Below are 20,963 nucleotides of genomic sequence, written 5' to 3' on the forward strand. Positions count from 1 at the left end.
AATGAGACGGTTGATATTTCTTTTAATGCTAACTAGTTGAACTTCAGATTTGAGTGGAGACAAGATACCCAGACTAAATTTTTTTAGCCTACTGAAAAACACTTCACTAATTACTCAGTGTGAGACAGTACAGGTCTTTTCTGACGTAAAGGAAGGATGTTTGCTTCTGTGAAATCTTATTTTCTGTGACTCTTTTCCTTGTTATTTGAACTCATGACAACACGAGAGTTTCTCATTAAGAGAAGACAAACAGGAAGAAAACAATCTGAATGGCTGTTGGAGATGTGTAGGAATTTGAGCACTAGGGACAAACAGTATGGGTGTCTATAGTGAGCACTTCCTAGATACAGGGGGACCTCTTCCTGTTTCTTCCTGTGGATGAGGAAAAAGGCAGACATCTGTGGAGGCCTGTGGGTACAGGAGGGCAAAATGCACTACAGTCCCATACACTACAGAGATTCAGGTTCAGAGCAAGGTGCTGGTGTGTCCATGAGCAGCAATATACACAGTAATAACATATTAAAGCAATAAACATGACATGTACATACACTATATTGCCAAAAGTATTCGCTCACCTGCCTTGACTCGCATATGAACTTAAGTGACAGTAAGTAAGTAAGTAAGGCCTGGCTCTCAGTCTCCGCTCTAATTCATCCCAAAGGTGTTCTATCAGGTTGAGGTCAGGACTCTGTGCAGGCCAGTCATGTTCCTCCACACCAGACTCTGTCATCCATATCTTTATGGACCTTGCTTTGTGCACTGGAGCACAGTCATGTTGGAAGAGGAAGGGGCCAGCTCCAAACTGTTCCCACAAAGTTGGGAGCATGGAATTGTCCAAAATGTCTTGGTATGCTGAAGCATTCAGAGTTCCTTTCACTGGAACTAAGGGGCCAAGCCCAGCTCCTGAAAAACAACCCCACACCATAATCCCCCCTCCACCAAACTTTACATTTGGCACAATGCAGTCAGACAAGTACCGTTCTCCTGGCAACCGCCAAACCCAGACTCGTCCATCAGATTGCCAGATGGAGAAGCGCGATTCGTCACTCCAGAGAACGCGTCTCCACTGCTCTAGAGTCCAGTGGCGGCGTGCTTTACACCACTGCATCCGATGCTTTGCATTGCACTTGGTGATGTATGGCTTGGATGCAGCTGCTCGGCCATGGAAACCCATTCCATGAAGCTCTCTGCGCACTGTTCTTGAGCTAATCTGAAGGCCACATGAAGTTTGGAGGTCTGTAGCGATTGACTCTGCAGAAAGTTGGCGACCTCTTCGCACTATGCGCCTCAGCCTCCGCTGACCCCGCTCCGTCAGTTTACGTGGCCTACCACTTCGTGGCTGAGTTGCTGTCGTTCCCAAACACTTCCACGTTCTTATAATACAGCTGACAGTTGACTGTGGAATATTTAGGAGCGAGGAAATTTCACGACTGGATTTGTTGCACAGGTGGCATCCTATCACAGTTCCACGCTGGAATTCACTGAGCTCCTGAGAGCGACCCATTCTTTCACAAATGTTTGTAAAAACAATCTGCATGCCTAGGTGCTTGATTTTATACACCTGTGGCCATGGAAGTGCTTTGAACAACTGATTCTGATTATTTGGATGGGTGAGCGAATACTTTTGGCAATATAGTGTATCTTCAATAGACACTTTATAAAAGACATCCATATGCACTACCTATCAATGGCTTTTGGACACTATTTTAACTTCAATTCATTTTTAGTTTTTTATGTCTATTTTGGAATAATATGTAACACAAATATTTCATATTTGAAATACTTAGCAGGATTCCTAAAGAAACTTTGAAGCAAAGACACAATGTGAAAAACTGTCCAGAAGACCAAAATTAATGACAGTGAAAAGGGGCGGAGTGACCACCACAGTGGGCAGGGCCATGTTGCACAGGCTGCACTACACTTAGTCAACACTAATATGGCTAAACATACTTTTCATACATATCTTTACATACATCATTTTTTTTGTTTTTCCTTTCCAACAAGACTAAATACATTTCACTTCAACTCTACAAAGTGGAGAAACCTGATATTCTATTGGAATGGATAATTGTTATAAACAATAAAAAAATAAAAAAAATATTGAAATGTTTTTGTCATGTGACCTCCATAGTGTGTATTCTGCAGCATGCTGTCATTTTAGTATTTCATTTTAAACAGGAAACATTTGGAAAAATTATCTGAAAATGGCACTACAAAAAATCACAAAGGTTAATTTAAGCAGGGAAGCAAAGTGAAATATTTTAATTATTTTAGTATAAATAATTAATAATACTTGTAATAAAACTATTTTTTTATAGAAAGATAAGCCGAGGTATAAAAAAAATCATGTAATTATTTTAATATAAATAATTTTGTGTAGTTACATAACTATTTTATTACAGAAATATATACTGAGTTATAAAAAATATTAATTATTTTAATGTAAATAATTTTTAATAATTACATAATTATTTTCCTTTATAAAGACATATTTAATTATTCTAATGTATTTTTTTAATACTTTAAAACACAGTAAACTGTAAAACAGGAATGACACATTTTTTTTTATTACCACTTTGTGTGACACATGGAAAGTTACAAAGGTGGAATTAAGGTTAAGGCTTGTTTTAGGTAGGTTTAATATTTAGAATGTGAACAAGCATAATCGAAATTCTGAAATATCACAATGATAACCGTGTTATGAAAAGGTACATAGAGCATGAACACATGTCTGTACTGTTTGATTTGAATTGCTAAATTCTGATCCCTAGTAAATCAGATATAGTTATTATAGCTGTTATTATCCCAGGAAAATGATTTTAGGTGACTGAAAACTGAATGACTCTACAGACATTGATGGACAGATGGACAAAACAGATGGGCTCCTAATTCCCCTTTGTCAATTCCCCATATGCGCTAATACATGGTTGCATTTTCACATGTGCTTATCCAACGCCGCTGGTCTCTATGGCAGGAAATGAGCCGTCGACTCTGTGTCCTTTTGCTTGTGGCATTTCTTGGAGAGCTCCCACATTCCACCACTTCATCCTGAGCTGTCTGTCTTAAACAGACATTGAGTCTGAACACTTCTCTCCAGACGTACCAGCCTCCTCTGTGTTCTGTGGATAGAAGCAATCCCTCTCATCACCGCTTTGGTTCATTTTGAGATTTCCTGAGCTGATTCTCATCAGATGCTTTAATTATTTGAACTGATTCATGATCCAGCCCAAATTAGCCAGACCAATGTCTGAATTGTGTAATCACAGGCTTTCCTGCACATCTTCCAACTAACTACATGTTGGATTAAGATGATGCCAAGCTCTTACTTTTGTCCCCCTGTGCATATCGTTGTCTTGCTGTCCAAACCGATATTACTAGAATTTTCTCTTAATCTGTCATTTCCATTATCTCTCTGTCCACTTTACTAAATGTCAGACAGAAACACCTGCTAAAAAACAAACAAAAAAAACAACAGGAGGTGGTTAATTTGGAGAAGGACTCACATTCAACAAGGTCAGATGAAGGGGGCGGAGTTAACATTCATAGCTTTTCTTATAAGAAGTTGAATGAAGTCCAACCAAAACCCCCTCCATCAAATTTCTCATAAGAAACAAGCTGACAAAAAATTGATCATCTATGCATTTGCAATCCTTAAGCCAAGAAAGAAAACAGATTTCAGTCTCTCTTTAAGAAAATTATTATGTAGCTTTGTTAATGCTTTATCACATAAACTAGCTAGCTGGAAAACATGAACAGTTCAGTGAACCATTAGAAATCACACAAGATCCAGCAACATTAGACCTTTTCGACTGAGGTTAGTTTCTCTTTGTGATGTCTTTTTTGTAAGGACATTTTTAAAGTTCAGATACCAATTAAACAAACACAGGAAGGGTTTTACAGATGCATTAGACTCGGGACATGTGGTAGCTCAGTGGTTAAGGTGTCTGATCAGAAGGTTGTGAGTTTGAGTCCCAGGTTCACAAATCTGCCCCTGTTGAGACCCTGAGCAAGGCCCTTAGCCATCAGTTGTTTAAAAATATAGATTGCTCTGGATAAGGGTGTCTACAAAATGCTGTAAAGGGTTGTGAGTTTGTATCACAGGTCCAGGTTTGGATCACAGTGTCACTGCTGGGCACCTGAGCAAGGCCCTTATTGCTCAGTTGTAAAAATTAATGAGATAAGTGTGTCTGCAAAATGCCAGAAATGTAATGCTTATGGATACATGGTCATAAAATATCTAATAATTAAGAACTGAAGTAATTTGTTTATGTATTACAAATGCTAATATTCAGTAACAGGACACTCAGTCTATGCAGTCTAGAGACACACATTCTATGACCCCATTATACATTATTTACAGACTTTCATCGACCATTTATTGTTTAATGATTTGGGAAGAGTTTAAAACATTTTTTCCCCCCAAATCTAAGACACAGCATCTGCTTGCGACATTACAGAGGTGTCTGTATGGATGGGGCTAAAATTATCAGACCACTGCAGAGTTGGTCAAAAAGCAGTAAGTAATTTGGTGTGTAATTTTCTCAGGGGAGAAGAAAGAAAAACACTGACATGGCTGAGACGGGTGGAAATGAAATAACAGAGATGCACCTGCAAATGATGGAATTATCCCAGTCCCCCATGTCAAATTCATCCTGTACGAAATTCATGCTAAAAAAAACAAAAAAAAACAAAAAAAAAACATGGCAACAGTCCAGCCAAATTTAGCATGTGTTCCTGCCGGTCTTATTAACCGTGGAGATTTATCCATTTCTCTTTTCTAATTGTCTCTATTTGTATATGTCTAATTTATAAGGATATAATATAACTCCAGTCTCCTTGCTTTGTCCGTAAGCCATCAGCCCTGTTACAAAAGCAGTCAAGCAGATCCTGGCTCTGGCCCATAGTCCATTTTTCCCCCTGCTTAATCTACACACTAACATATGTTGTTATTTTTTGTTTTTATTACCAGAAATATGCAAACATTCATTAAGACTTTAGCTGTATTCCTTTTTTTTTTCTGGAACAGCTTGCATGATGCACATTTGAGAAATGGGACATTGCTATTCAGAAGGGATAAAATTTCCAGACATGTATTTTAAGTAATGTTGCCAGAGGATGTCTATAGTAGTTATGATCAAGTCACAAAAGGAAGGATGAGTCCTGGACGAAACGGCAGTGTCTTCATGATCCAAATAAAAGTTCCAAAGTTTTTACATATCAATTTAATGCAAACTGATTGGTCTGACCTTTTTCTATAAGCGTTTGTTTTTGGGCATGTTTGAGCATTAGTAGGTCACATGACCATGACATGTGGGTCCTATAGTGTAACATCTACACTATATGGCTAAATGATTTTGGACACGTGACCTATTTGGTTCTTTTTACCAAACTTTGTTGCCACAAAGTTGTCTAGAATGTCTTGGTAAGCTTTAGCATTATAATTTCTCTTCACTGGAACTAAGAGGTTCACAATGCAGCTGTGCACAAAACCTCTGAGCTCCATGAAGACATGATGTAGACGTTAAGGTTGGACTGGATGAATTCGAGTGTCCTGGACAGAGCCCTGATTCTGACTCAACCCCACTAAACACCTTTGGTATGAACTGGAACACTGACTGCACCCCAGACCTCCTCACCATCCCAACACCAGTATGTCATGGACAGTTGCATTCTGGCAGGGTTTGTTTATGTTTGTGCCATGTGCTTTTGTATATGTTCCATGTTTTCAAGTGTGTTTGCTCCGTCTAATCCTTATCCCGTTCCCGCCCTGCTCCGTATGTGTCTCTAATTACCTCCCCTACATATACCTGCTGTTTTGTGTTTGTTGTTACTAAGTCCTTGCCTTTTGTTACCTTGTTTTTGTGTCCTGTTTTTGTTTTCTGTTTACCTGGATTTTGTGTTTGTATTTGTGTTGCTTTAGTTTTACTCCTATTGTTTTCATGTGTCTGTTGGTTCAGTTATTTTATTAATAAAACTCCCATCTGTCTTCTATCCCTGCATTGACACAGTGTCTAATCTCACTAATATTCTTGTAGCTGAATCATATCAAATTCCCACATCCATGCTCCAACATAGCCTTCCAAGAAGAGATGAGTGGACCTAGGGAAGAGTTGTCCAGAAGAAATCTGGAGTTGATTGTTCAAAAAGCACATATATGGCCTCAGGGGTCAGGTGTCCAGAAACATTTGGCCAAATATTATATATTTTATTGTGTGTGTGTGTTTTGAACAACAAGTATTTGGTTTCATTTTGCTTTCAGTTTGAGATGATAGAAAAGACTGAACATTTCTTAGAGAGTTTTGTTTTATTTAATACAAAATATAACAGACTATTTATTTTAAAAAAAAAGAAGTTAATTTAGATGGTGTCTGTATATATACTGTATGTTTTACCTTGGGTTTATAATTTTTAGAGCTGGGCAACGATTTTAATCGTTTTTAATTTTTAATCGCAATTAATTGGATGATTTCTCTATCTATCTATCTATCTATCTATCTATCTATCTATCTATCTATCTATCTATCTATCTATCTATCTATCTATCTATCTATCTGCCGTCTGGAAGAAGTTAAAACTGTCCATGTAAATGTTTGGTGCCTTTCTCCGTTTGTTTATCCGCCGGTTCTATTTCTTCTCCGGTTCCTGTGAGCGCCGCATCCCAAGCCAATACGGATCAAGATCCCACCCCTCCCGTCACCCATAGTTTGTCTGTATGTGTATTCAGAGCCAGTGAGCAACTGACTTTTAAAATAATTTACAAAATAATAAAAACTGCGTTAATGCGCTATAAAATAATTGTCGGCGTTAATTAATTAATGAGTTAACGCGTTAATAACGCGTAGAATAGACCTTTTGTTATGAACACTACTGCCACTACTGGGTACTTGAGCTTAAGGTTTTTTAACTCTCTCTGCTCCAGGAGTGCTGTATCATGGCTGACCCTGCAATCTGACCCCAAATTGGAATTCCAAGCTGGAATATCTGAACAAAATAACTTCACTGTGTTTCCTCTTCTATTCACCTTGATAATGGCGTACACTGAAGCTGATACCTTTTTATTGAGCCGTCTTGTGAAAAAGACTCAGATCGAAACTACTTCCCGAGTGTCTAATATTACTGTATAACTTCACACAAATATTGATTTATTATAATGAGCACATAGTAGACATCATTAGCTATATATCTTGTCATGCAACCACCTGTTTCTGTGGGTTTTTAAGATCAGAGCTAGGGAAATGGCAGAAGCTGTCAATCATCAGATTGTTAAAAGGGTTCGGGAATGTGGGAGATTCCACATTTCCTTTTAAATAAAGGCTGATGTTTTAATATCAAAGAGCCAAAGAGGAAAAGTAAATTTCCTAAATGACAGCCTAGAAACGTGGAGAAAGATGTTATTAAACACACACACACACACACACACACACAATAAAAACCCAAACTATCCATTCCACTTACAATGAATTTGTAAAACACAAAGGAACATGAGCTTAGTGAATAATCTTTTAGCGTTTAATGGTTCTGTTGTGGTTTAGTGGTTCTTTGGTAAATCCAGCCTTAGTGAAATATAAATTGTAGTATTGGCTGTACAAAATCTAGGCTCATTTTAATTTAATCCAAGCTGTCCTCCAGAGCCTCCAGCCCAAAATGACCATATTCTGGCAGGGCCGAAAGGTGCTGAACATGACGAATGTGTCTCTAATGAAACATCTGTTAAATTTTCAGCAACCAATGAATCACATCGATCGTGCATCACCAGCACGCTATTGGCTCACCCACTGGGAAATTCCTACCTTTCAGGGGAAACGGCATGGTGAATTAGATTAATTGAAAACCATTCATCTGTACCTCCTTTTCTCTACTTCTTGACAAGCCTGCTTTTCATGTGAAGGAGAAAAAAATCTCTGAGCTCACTGATCAGAGGAAGTCCAGCCTTGATTACTGCCATGATTAAACTCTCGACCGTCACGCTGGACTGAACCGCGGTTCATCCGACCACAGGGGATTAAACAGTGACAAAAAGCATGACGTCAACACGGCGACTGCTTAATGATTAAGTTCAGAATTAAACTCTTGCTGTTATAGAAAAAGAATTATCGACAAGGTGGTGTGGTGCGGCTAACATTAAAGATTAAAAGGAGTCGCTGTTCCCACACTGAAAACTATTGATTTCTTTTCAAATTATTTCCCCAAAACATTTGATTCCTTTTATTTCACAACAATTTGCCAAAGTTTCTTTTTCATTATCAAAGAATTATACTTTTTATCTGTTTATAGCTACATTTAACCGTGGTTCAGTCCACTGTCACGGTCGAGAGTTTAATGTTTTCAGTTACTAGCAATTTTCGGGTCTCTTTAAGTTAACAAGACAAAAAAATTGCAGCTTGTCATCAGATTGTCTACCAAGAAACCACAATGTAAGCTTTACGTCTGACTGTAGAGACAAAACACTGACACTGAAGAATCAGTCTACAAACACTGTATAAGAGTCTCCGTACGTATAACAGCTGTAATGCTTATTTTAATTAATGATCACATTCTGGCCAATCAGAATCAAGAATTTAACAGTGCTCTGGTATAATTAATAATAGCGTGAAGAACTTTAGTGGACTCCATGAGACTGTTTGCTGGACAGACTTTATAAAATGTTGATACAGGCAATATACAAAACGCCAAAATACACACACACACACACAGAGAGAGAGAGAGAGAGAGAGAGAGAGACCACTACACACAGAGACCACTACACTAGCCAGCAAGCGGCATTTAATAACTTAATATTTTATGCTCTTAAGCTAAATTACATCAATGTATTATTTATAATTCATCGGTATATAATTATTGGGAATGTTTGATGTATGTATAAATTAAAAAAACGAATGAAACCTAGGCTTACACATTTAAGTATGTTTACTTGTCTAACCTTCATTTACTCTTCTTCACTAACTGCATTTACTGCTGTATTTGTTTCTATAGTTGCCTCACATCCTGTCGCAAAAGTCAGCAATTTATAATTAAAGTACTTTTAGCTGTCTTACTTTTGTAATCGGAAACTTTTAATCAGTGAGGTAGGATTTCATTTTGGATTTCAGATGAAACAAAAAATAGTCTCTTAAGACTAATCATTTATTTAAGATTAATCGTAGAAACTTTTCATCCAAATTAAACCATGTGCAAGAATTTCTACAAACTATCAAGTTAATGAACATGTTAATTATTATTCACTTTTCTTTATTTTTTTACAACTCACAGAAATAATTAGCTCTTTCTCAAAAGTTTATCTTAAACACTGAATTGTTATCTTTTCATTTTATCAATAAAATGAATACAGAATTAATATAAAGCAGGTTATTGATTACATTCAGCATGTTTTGTTGCAGTTTCCTGTAATTGTGCATTTCTTCTTCTATTAACAGACTGCTAATTAAGTCCTGTTTAATAATGCACTCAGTTGATTGATGAACTAATGTACAGCCTGCCAATAAAGCTAACATGCCAGCAGTGTTGACACACTTCCAATGAGAATCAGAATAATAATGAACGGCCTTTAGGTTGCCATGTTTCATTACCATCAGTCAAACACCCACTTTGTCACCATTCTCTATTACGTTTTGTGTCTTCGTTGCATCCAACCCACGCATTCCTGTCTTCCGCTTGCTGACAGACGTGTTCCCTCGCTCTGAGCCCCAGATTAAAAAGCTGACGTATGTGGTTACATACATGCTTTGTTCTTGCTCTTTGGTCCAGGCTCCTGCATGCAGCATGATGTTTTGAAGAGGCCCATACAGAGGAGATCAATCATGACTGTCGTTGCCTCCTGAGCCCTCTTTCCTTTAGTTACCACACACATCTGCCTAAAACGCACCGTGAAATTGTGTGGCTCCTTCTTTACCAGGGCCATCTGCCTTGAAAAACTTACACCTCTACCCCCTGTGGCCTGTAATGACTCTGGAGATATAGAGGATCTCCAATAAAAACCCATCAAGAGACATTTATAACTGTCAGGACTGACAGACATCAATAAAATCAACATTTATATTAACTTGACTTAATTCATGTTCTCAGTGGGTCATTTTAGTGATAGTGGAGGAATTCTGTTATTTTTCCAACATGAATCATTATAATGTTAACTCAGTTGCCATCAAAAGTGAAAGTCATTTTGTTTAAAGGATGAATTATGCTAACAATTATGTGCTTTTCTATAAACATTACCCCTTAACTCATTGCTCCATTTTACATTTATGCATTTGGCAGACACCTTTATCCAGAGCAACTTACATGTATCTAATTTATACAACTAAGTAATTAAGGTTTAAGAGCCTTGCTCAAAAACCCAGTGGTGGAAACTTGGTGATCCTGGGATTTGATCACCACAACCCTCCAATCTGTATCCCAACACCTTAACCACTGAGCTACCACTTCTATTCCAGTCAAGGTCACAAGAAATCTCAGAAAACTGAGACAGGAATGTCCCCCGACTGGGATACATATCCATTGCAGGGCAACAGGCACAAATATTCACACCTAGAGGCAATTTAGGGTGGTCACTCCACCTGACAGCATATTTTTTGGGAGTTGGGAGGAAACACTTATGGAGAGTTCACATGGACAAGCTCAAGATCAAACCGAAAACCATGGAGCTTTGTGATGTGGAATTAGGATTGCAAGAAGATGTATATTTCTTGTCAGGATGAAAGGATCTGTGTTACCTTCTGCATGAAAAACATTAGATTTGAGCTAGAAGTAGGGAAGCAGTGGCTCAGGGGTTTAGGCGTTGGTGTACCGATCAGAAGGTTGTGAGTTGTATGTATTTCAGGAATCTCTTCCACTGCTGGGCCCTTGAGCAAGGCCCTTAACCCTCAATTTCTCAGATACATAAATAAGATACTTGTATGTTGCTCTGGATAAGGGCATCTGCCAAATTCCATACAGTGAGTAGGCTGCTGATTGGAAGTGTCAGGAGTTACTACGACAGTTCCTTGCCAGACCCCTAGGGGGTCCTGGCAAGTGATTTATTTATTACTGTGTTATTCTTACATGTGCGGTGCCATACCCTTTCCTAATATGTTTTCCACCTTTCTCACCTATCCCTTTTTCCTTGATGTGCTGCTCTATATATGTTTGAGTGTTATGATATGAATGTTATATGTATGTTTATATACGTTCAAGCTTACGGCGGAGATCCGTGTTTGTTCCCCACCATCAGCGGCATCTGCCTCATTCGTTACAGGAAGGCTGTGAGTTTGATTCCCAGGTCTGCCTAGCCACCACTGCTAGGCCCCTGAGCAAGGCTCTGAACCCTCATTTGCTCAGTTGTACAAAAAATGTAAGTTGTAAGTTGGATAAGGGTGTCTGACAAATGCCAGGACTATAAACAAAAATGACTAATACAAAGTAAGCAAGTTTCCCAAGCAGTTTAATTGATGAATCCTGTTTTATAATCTGTAAAGTAAGACACTGTAGTGTGCAGCAGCCTTTCACTGTACTTGAACAATGTGCAAATGCTGCTTTAAAATGATCAAGCTGCAAATACAATATATTTGTTTTACATGTATTGTTGTAAATCTCAAACAGAGGTGATTTAGTCAAATGGCAGAATCAGTGTTGATTATCGAACAGGAGAATGTCGTCGAACTGTACGTGCTTTGTTTCAGTTTAACCCTACAAACATAATTCAACACAGACAAGTTTACTTTTCAGCCAACGTGGCTACTGTGGAATTTTTCAGGTTGTGTTTCTTGGCTAGCAGAAAAACGCTTCAATCCTGCGAACGCGTGTCAGCGGTTTGCTTTGAATTCTGTTACCGTTTTCTTTTCCATCACATCAATTCCAAGCGTCTTAGTGTTTACAGTGAAAAGCTCAGCAGTATTCATCTCAGTGATTAAATATTGATTTGACTAATTCCTTGATTTATTTCATCGACTTTCTTGCGCCGAGTCCAATATGTCACAAGTGTGGTATTTCCTTTCACTAGCTTACACACATTAGAATGTGTGTGTGTGTGTGTGTGTGTTTTCTGTACATTTCACACCATACTACCCAGGCTATGACCACCACCTGGGAAAATGAAGGCCATAACCAGGAGCCATATCGATATTACTGGTTTTGGTTAAACTGTAGAATGCTAGAAGACTGGATAGCAGCTTACTAGCATTGCTTTCTTAAACCTTTTTGCCAGTACACTGGGGTTTCAGTCTGGACTTGTGGGACATTTTTAATCAGTATAAACAAATGAATGATTTTCTGGCTGTGCGTCTGATATAAAATGAGTCAGGACTCTGTTGGCTTTCAGTGTGAGATGTGTGTTTTTCCCTCTGTTGGATAAACTTACAGAGAATAGTATCTATCTATCTATCTATCTATCTATCTATCTATCTATCTATCTATCTATCTATCTATCTATCTATCTATCTATCTATTTGCTTATCAATCCATGTCCATCTAAATCTGTCCCCCTGTCTGATTGTCTGTCTGTCTGTCTGTCCATTTACATCCAATCAACCATCCATCCTGTCTTTTTCTGCTTCTATCTATCTATCTATCTATCTATCTATCTATCTATCTATCTATCTATCTATCTATCTATCTATCTATCTATTTGCTTATCAATCCATGTCCATCTAAATCTGTCCCCCTGTCTGATTGTCTGTCTGTCTGTCTGTCCATTTACATCCAATCAACCATCCATCCTGTCTTTTTCTGCTTCTATCTATCTATCTATCTATCTATCTATCTATCTATCTATCTATCTATCTATCTATCTATCTATCTATCTATCTATCTGTCTGTCTGTCTGTCTGTCTGTCTGTCTGTCTGTCTATCTATCTATCTATCTATCTATCTATCTATCTATCTATCTATCTATCTATCTGTCTGTCTGTCTGTCTGTCTGTCTGGTGTGTGTGTGTGTGTGTGAGTGTGTGTGTGTGTGTGTGTGTGAGTGTGTGTGTGTGTGTGTGTGTGTGTGTTTATAGCCCATTAATGCACTGCCAAATGTATTCAAAAAAGATGAAATTCGCAACTAGTAAAACCCAAACAATCTATCTATCTCCATCATTCATCCATCCATACATCCATTTATCCACCCATTTGTCTATTTTTCTGTATATCTATGTCCATTTATTTACGTCTGTCTGTCTGTCTATCAAATTCAATATAAATTAAATTCAAACTTGACTTGAAAATTCAAAATCATGCTTGCTTTTTGTTTTTCAAAACATTTCTATGAATATATTGATACTAGTAGGCTAGGTAAAATAGAAATACTTATGAAAAATTACAAATTCGTTTACAAAGTCCTGAGTGTCTGGTTTCATGACAAAGATTCAATGCTGAGCACCCAGAGTACAACACTAGATGTAAGAAAGCTAAAGGAAAGAGGAAGGGTGCTAGGGTGCTAGGGGAAGTAGTCTGAAGAGTAAGTGGTGGATGAGTGGAGGAAGGGTGGTAGAAATGAAACAATCCCCTCCTCGTGTCAAAATCAGATTGGAACATTCCTGCCATTTCACACCACCCAGGTTACACACTCGGGTGCGAGGAGCTAATCGGAGGTGGCTGCTTTGCTCACACACCCTGAAGCCATGTGGCTATTGAATTCTCTTCACTCATGCTTTTCAAGCATCAATCGCTTTTTAAGAACTGGAGGTGTTGATATTTTTCAGGCTTAAATGGTGTGTTTGCGCTGGAATTGGAGAATCTCAGGAGGTCGTGCAGGCCGTCAGAGCCTCAGGCGAGCGATTTCAACATATTTCTAAGGTTTTAAGCTTGGACCGAAGTCTGAATCGCTTTTCAAGTGGGTGTGTGTGAATTTATGACTTTATGAAGTTCCTTAATACAGAGGAGAGTTGTGTGTTGATCTGATTGGCTTATTCATAGGTATTAAATTAAAGCAACTATGATTTTGATCAAATTCAATTTGAATTGATATTTTGATTTTATTTCTCACATACTCAACCATACACAGGACAAAATGTAGTGATATGCTTTGAGTTTTATTCACTGATAGAACCCTGCAATGCAGAAAGTCTCCAGCCTCTCTTATTTGTCTCTCTTAAAGTTAATTTGACAAAAAAACAAAACAAAAAATGCCATGTTATAGAAAACCCACAAAACTACAAACTTTTTTCAAAGCAAATGTCTTCTTTACAACTAGCTTCTGTTCTTCTTTATGTCACACGTCATATTTTTACAGAGATTTCAGTTTGAATCAAGCATGCCTATTGTACATCCATACAAATGCACTGACACACACACACATACACACGCACACACACACACCTAAATCATTTAATACCCTGAAACTTCACCTTTGAATAGCCAAGACAGGCAATTCTTCATGTTTTTCACTCTTATTGAGTTTAAAGAAACTCGACCCGTTTCTCATTTCTCTCTCCTCCTCAGCCTCACTCCACACTCCTCTTCACGTTTTGTCTCGTGACCTCTGCTTCCCACTCGAGCGGATGCTAAACGCTCCTTACGGTCCCCAGGAGAGTGGTAAAGCCTTTAAAGACACTTTGATTCTCTCCAGATGAGACACTCGACCGTGAGGGGACACGAAGCAGGAGCACAGCTCAGGAGTATCATTGTGTAGACTGACAGTGAGGAAAAACCTGCCGAGTCCTGAACTGTACCAGTGATGACAAATGAAGTGGAGTGTTAAACATCCCACTAAACATCCCACTAAACGGTCCAGTCCTCACAAATCAACCTACTGTGTTCTGCTGCTAGAGACAACCTCACAACCTATCTATCTATCTATCTATCTATCTATCTATCTATCTATCTATCTATCTATCTATCTATCTATCTATCTATCTATCTATCTATCTCCATCCATCCATCTATTCGCTTGTCTATTTGTTTATCAGTTGATGTCCATTCATCTATATCTGTCCACCTGTCTATCTGTCAGTCAGTCTGTCAACATCTATCCAGTCCTCCATCTATTCAGCTGTCTATTCATCTATATCTGTCCACCTGTCTGTCAGTCAGTCTGTCTGTCTGTCTGTCAACATCCATCCATCAATAGATCCATCCATACAATCTATCTATTTGTTTATCAGTCCATGTCCATTCATCTATAGCTGTCCACCCATCTGTCTACACTCATCCATCCATCTATCCATGTATTCAGCTGTATATTGTAAATATCTGTTGACCTATCTATCTATCTATCTATCTATCTATCTATCTATCTATCTATCTATCTATCTATCTATCTATCTATCTATCTATCTATCTATCTATCTATCTATCTATCTATTCAGCTGTCTATTCTCTATATCTGTGTGATGATAGCTCAAGTGATTTAGGTTTAGATCTGAAAATTGGGGTTCAAGCCCCAGCACCACCACGCTGCCAACGTTGGGCCCTTAAGCAAAGCCCTCAATCCCTTGCTTCAGGGGTGCTGCATCATGGCTAACCCAAACCCTCCAAGGATGGGATATATGAAGAAAGAATTTCACTGTGGAATAATCTATATGTAACAAATAAAGCCTACTTAACTTGCCTGTCTATCTATCTCACTCAGTAATAGTGTAGTCAGATGGGACTGGAGTCACTCTGCATGCAGCAGGCTGGATTTCTCTCTGCCTCTTGTCTTAAACACAGAAACCTTTAAAAGTTCAGCTCCAGAGCTTTGTAATGAAATGCAACCAGAGCAGTTAGAAGTCTCACAGGGCCTGATCTTTCAAAAAAAAAATCATGAAAATCATCAAGATGTTTAACACAAGCTCTGTTGTATAAACATCAAAACAAACAAAAACTCTTACTAACAGTCATGAACAAGCGCTTTGCTAATGTTGTCTAGTGAAAGTGGTGAGTGATGGCCATTGCTCTGGCCACAGCTCACTAACAGTAGCGGCTCTGTGAAGATCTGCGGCTTCGTCTCGTTCGGTTCAGTGAAGTGTGAGTGGTTTTGTGGGATGGAGGATAATTGGTGTGATCAACAGTAAAGTAAACAGCTATAAGAACTGCACCTCATTCTAATCTGAGATCTTTAAAATGTTATATTTAACTAGGATTAGCTCCTGTGTGTGTGTGTGTGTGTGTGTGTGTGTGTACGTGTGTCTGTTTGGGTTTTACTAGTTGCGAATTTCATCTTTTTTGAATACATTTGGCAGTGCATTAATGGGCTATAAACACACACACACACACTCACACACACACACTCACACACACACACTCACACACACACACACACCAGACAGACAGACAGACAGACAGACAGACAGACAGACAGACAGACAGACAGATAGATAGATAGATAGATAGATAGATAGATAGATAGATAGATAGATAGATAGATAGATAGATAGATAGAAGCAGAAAAAGACAGAATGAATAGATGTTTAGATGGATGGTTGATTGGATGTAAATGGACAGACAGACAGACAGACAGTCAGACAGGAGGACAGATTTAGATGGACATGGATTGATAAGCAAATAGATAGATAGATAGATAGATAGATAGATAGATAGATAGATAGATAGATAGATAGATAGATAGATAGATAGATAGACAACTGAAAAGATGGATAGATGGATGGATGTAGACAGATAGACAGACAGACAGGTGGACAGATATAGAAGAATAGACATCGACTGATAGACAGGTCAATAGATAGATAGATAGATAGATAGATAGATAGATAGATAGATAGATAGATAGATAGATAGATAGATAGATAGATAGATAGACACTTTGGTAGAGAGCGTTTAACCAGCACGGGGAATTTGAATTCTCAGGATTCATTTTTGTGATAATGAGCTGAATAAGCGTTTCCTGGAAGGCACACTGAGGTGAGGTTTCTTAATGAAGCTTTTCAGACCTGATCATCCATCCATGAGGTCGTGTTAATAAAGACCGCTGTCCATTAGGAGCCCTGGGAGGTAGAGAGCACCATCACAGCGGGTTGATAAATCACTACCTGTAGGTCATTAATGTCGTCCGGGTTCGATTGTAGCGGCTTCACCTTCGTCTTAATACAAAAAGGACGTTTTTTAAATTTTTGCCTTTTTTTCGGAGCTGATGCTGTTTTTCACCAGCAGATTGATTATTAATGGAGATTAAAGCAGGACATCTTTCATTCACTGGAGTTTAGAATAAAGTCTTTACATACTTTTCTCTCTTCTTACTTTAAAATGATAAAACTTTAAAACAAATACTAATATTAACTCATACTAATCTTTCTTTCTTTCTTTCTTTCTTTCTTTCTTTCTTTCTTTCTTTCTTTCTTTCTTTCTTTCTTCAATTCCATTTCCTTCCTTCCTTCCTTCCTTCCTTCCTTCCTTCCTTCCTTCTTCACCTGGTCCCTCACTAACTTAAACATTTACTCCATCCATCCATCCATCCATTCTTTCTTTCTTTCTTTCTTTCTTTCTTTCTTTCTTTCTTTCTTTCTACAATTCCACTTCCTTCCTTTCTTCCTTCCTTCCTTCCTTCCTTTTTTCAACAGCTACCTCGCTACCTTAAACTCTTAATAATAAGCATTATCTTACTTTATTAACATTATTTCCATCCTTTCTTTCTTTCTTTCTTTCTTTCTTTCTTTCTTTCTTTCTTTCTTTCTTTCTTTCTACAATTCCATTTCCTTCCTTCCTTCCTTCCTTCCTTCCTTCTTCACCTGGTCCCTCACTAACTTAAACATTTACTCCATCCATCCATCCATCCATCCATCTATTCTTTCTTTCTTTCTTTCTTTCTTTCTTTCTTTCTTTCTTTCTTTCTTTCTTTCTTTCTTTCTTTCTTTCTTTCTACTTCCTTCCTTCCTTCCTTCCTTCCTTTTTCAACAGCTACCTCACTACCTTAAACTCTTAATAATAAACATTGTCTTACTGTATTAACATTATTTCCATCCTTTCTTTCTTTCTTTCTTTCTTTCTTTCTTTCTTTCTTTCTTTCTTTCTTTCTTTCTTTCTTCTTTCTTTCTTTCTTTCTTTCTTTCTTTCTTTCTTTCTTTCTTTCTTTCTACTTCCTTCCTTCCTTTTTCAACAGCTACCTCACTGCCTTAAACTCTTAATAATAAGCATTATCTTTCTTTATTAACATTATTTTCATCTATCCATCCTTTCTTTCTTTCTTTCTTTCTTTCTTTCTTTCTACAATTCCACTTCCTTCCTTTCTTCCTTCCTTCCTTCCTTCCTTCCTTCCTTCCTTCCTTCCTTTTTCAACAGCTACCTCACTACCTTAAACTCTTAATAATAAACATTGTCTTACTGTATTAACATTATTTCCATCCATCCTTTCTTTCTTTCTTTCTTTCTTTCTTTCTTTCTTTCTTTCTTTCTTTCTTTCTTTCTTTCTTTCTTTCTTTCTTTCTTTCTTTCTACTTCCTTCCTTCCTTTTTCAACAGCTACCTCACTGCCTTAAACTCTTAATAATAAGCATTATCTTTCTTTATTAACATTATTTTCATCTATCCATCCTTTCTTTCTTTCTTTCTTTCTTTCTTTCTTTCTTTCTTTCTTTCTTTCTTTCTTTCTTTCTTTCTTTCTTTCTTTCTTTCTTTCTACAATTCCACTTCCTTCCTTTCTTCCTTCCTTCCTTCCTTCCTTTTTCAACAGCTACCTCACTACCTTAAACTCTGACTAATAAACATTATCTTTCTTTATTAACATTATTTTCATCTATCTATCCATCCTTTCTTTCTTTCTTATGATGATGATGATGATGATGAAAGTGTTTATGGAAACAGGTTAAGTTGGAGGTCTCTGTAAAAACATCTAAAATCTTGGCTGTTAACTCCTGGAGCTCCTGATGCGTGTGTCTCTGCAGTACAGGGCTCATGAGACTGAAACGTCCCTCACAGAGACGACACGCTGTTATCTGCTACACAATAAAGACATGAGACACAAACACACTCCAGTGTGCGACTTCAAAACCAGATCTGAAGCTTGATCTGTAGATGGGAGTGGAAGCGATGGGAATCTCCACAGCGAGCCTCTTCTCCTTTTCTCTCCCGCTGCTGATCCTGGGCTTGTTTGGATTACGGAGTGCTGCGGCGGCACTTTGGAGATGTTTGGCTTTGTTTTGGTAGCCATTACCTCAGAGTGATAAAGATTAGAGGTGAGAGGCGACTTTTGTCTTTGTAGCTCAAAGTGTTTGTCATCTCTGGAGACGCTTTCTGAGTCTGTATGCAGGACCATGTGGGCTGGACTTCACAACACAACATGACATCCATGTAGGTAAAGGGAATTTTTATGCTTCCTTTTTTCCTCCCATCTATTCTTCCTTCCTTTATTCTTTCTTTTCTTCCTGCATTATTGCTTCAGTTCGTTCTTTTCCTTCATTTATTCTGCCTTTCCTACATCTCACCCCCTTTCCTGCCTTCTTCTTCCATTCATTTGTTTCTAATTACATTCTTACCATCCTTCCTTATTCCCTTCATCACTTCTTTCCTTCATTATTCTCCTTCCTTCCTTCCTTCCTGATTTCTTTTTTCCTTTTTTCCTTTCTACCTGCCTTTATTCTAATTCATTCCCAATTTTCTTTCATTTCTTCTCCATTTTCTTTCTTTCTTTCTTTCTTTCTTTCTTTCTTTCTTTCTTTCTTTCTTTCTTTCTTTCTTTCTTTCTTTCTTTCTTTCTTCTTCCTTCATGATTTCTTTTCTTTCCCCTTCTCTACTTTCTACTCCTTCTTTATTTAATTTCTTCTTCCTTTCCTCCTCCTTTCTTACTACATTATCCATTTTCTTTCTTTCTTTCCTTCTTTTGACTCTTTTTTTTTTAATCTGATCTGTTGGTTTCTCTCTCAGGTCCAGCACTCAGGACAGTCTGATTGTTTAATGACTGAAGGGATTATTGCAGTGTTTATTGGATAAACAGCGCATTTTACAGTTCTGCCTTTTTAAGGAAAACTGATCTTCCTGGATCCCTGAACGATGATGAAGTGTTTATGGAAGCAGATTGAGAGCCTGGTGCCGGTTCTACATCTGATCCAAAGCAAACTCTCTCCTGAAATCAGAATTTATAATGATCCCTTTTACAGAAAGCAGCAGAAAACATTCACATGAGTCTCATGCTGGAGATTTTTCGGACTAAACCTCCTTCCTATGTCAGTCCACCAGGACAATATTATTTTAGTAATATACACTAAGTCATCAGTTCATTAGTTACTAAATTGATATAGCTTACTCTATATGTCTGATTCAATAGTAAACCCTCACAGAGGAACAAAACACCAGGGTTTGATAAAAAAACGACTAAACACTGCATATATAAATGCTCCCTGATGTTAGGTCACGGTAACAGAGCATCATTTAGGTAAAGGGGAAATATCTCACCGTGATCGTCATAGAAGACTGTGTGTGTGTATGTGTGTGTGTGTGTGTGTGTGTGTGTCTGTGTGTGTGTGTCTGTGTGTGTGTGTGTGTACTTTCATATCTTGGTGGAAACCAAATGCCCCATCAAGCACAGAAATATCGGATAGTTCTGACCATGCCAGGACATTTGGCTGGACCTTGTTAAGAAAGTTCTTTTTTTAAAAAAAGAAAAGAAAAGAAAAGAAAAGAAAAGAAAAGAAAAGAAAAGAAAAGAAAAGAAAAGAAAAGAAAAGAAAAGAAAAGAAAAGAAAAGAAAAAAGCCAAAAGGTTTTATTCTGGATAATGAAATTAGGGTTAGGATGAGTTCCAAATGCATAATTATGGCAACTGAAGGTCTTCGGAAGGATAGTGTGTGTGTGTGTGTGTGTGTGTGTGTGAGGAATGACACAGACAGTCTCTCTGGATTTATCATTAGGCCCCCTGTATGAAAGGCTGATTGTATGGAATGTGGATGATTAATGTTATGAGACGTCACTAAAGTGGTGGATGAGCAGACAGTGACTAAAGCATGGGGCCCTGCTAAACCCCAAGACACACACACACACACACGCAAATACATTTATATATATATATATATATATATATATATGGTCTTGAAGTATCTTTCACACACGTTACTTGAGTTTATATCATCCTTTCTCTTAC

Source organism: Hemibagrus wyckioides, linkage group LG13, assembly GCF_019097595.1.
Source record: "Hemibagrus wyckioides isolate EC202008001 linkage group LG13, SWU_Hwy_1.0, whole genome shotgun sequence".
NCBI classification, from domain to species: domain Eukaryota; kingdom Metazoa; phylum Chordata; class Actinopteri; order Siluriformes; family Bagridae; genus Hemibagrus; species Hemibagrus wyckioides.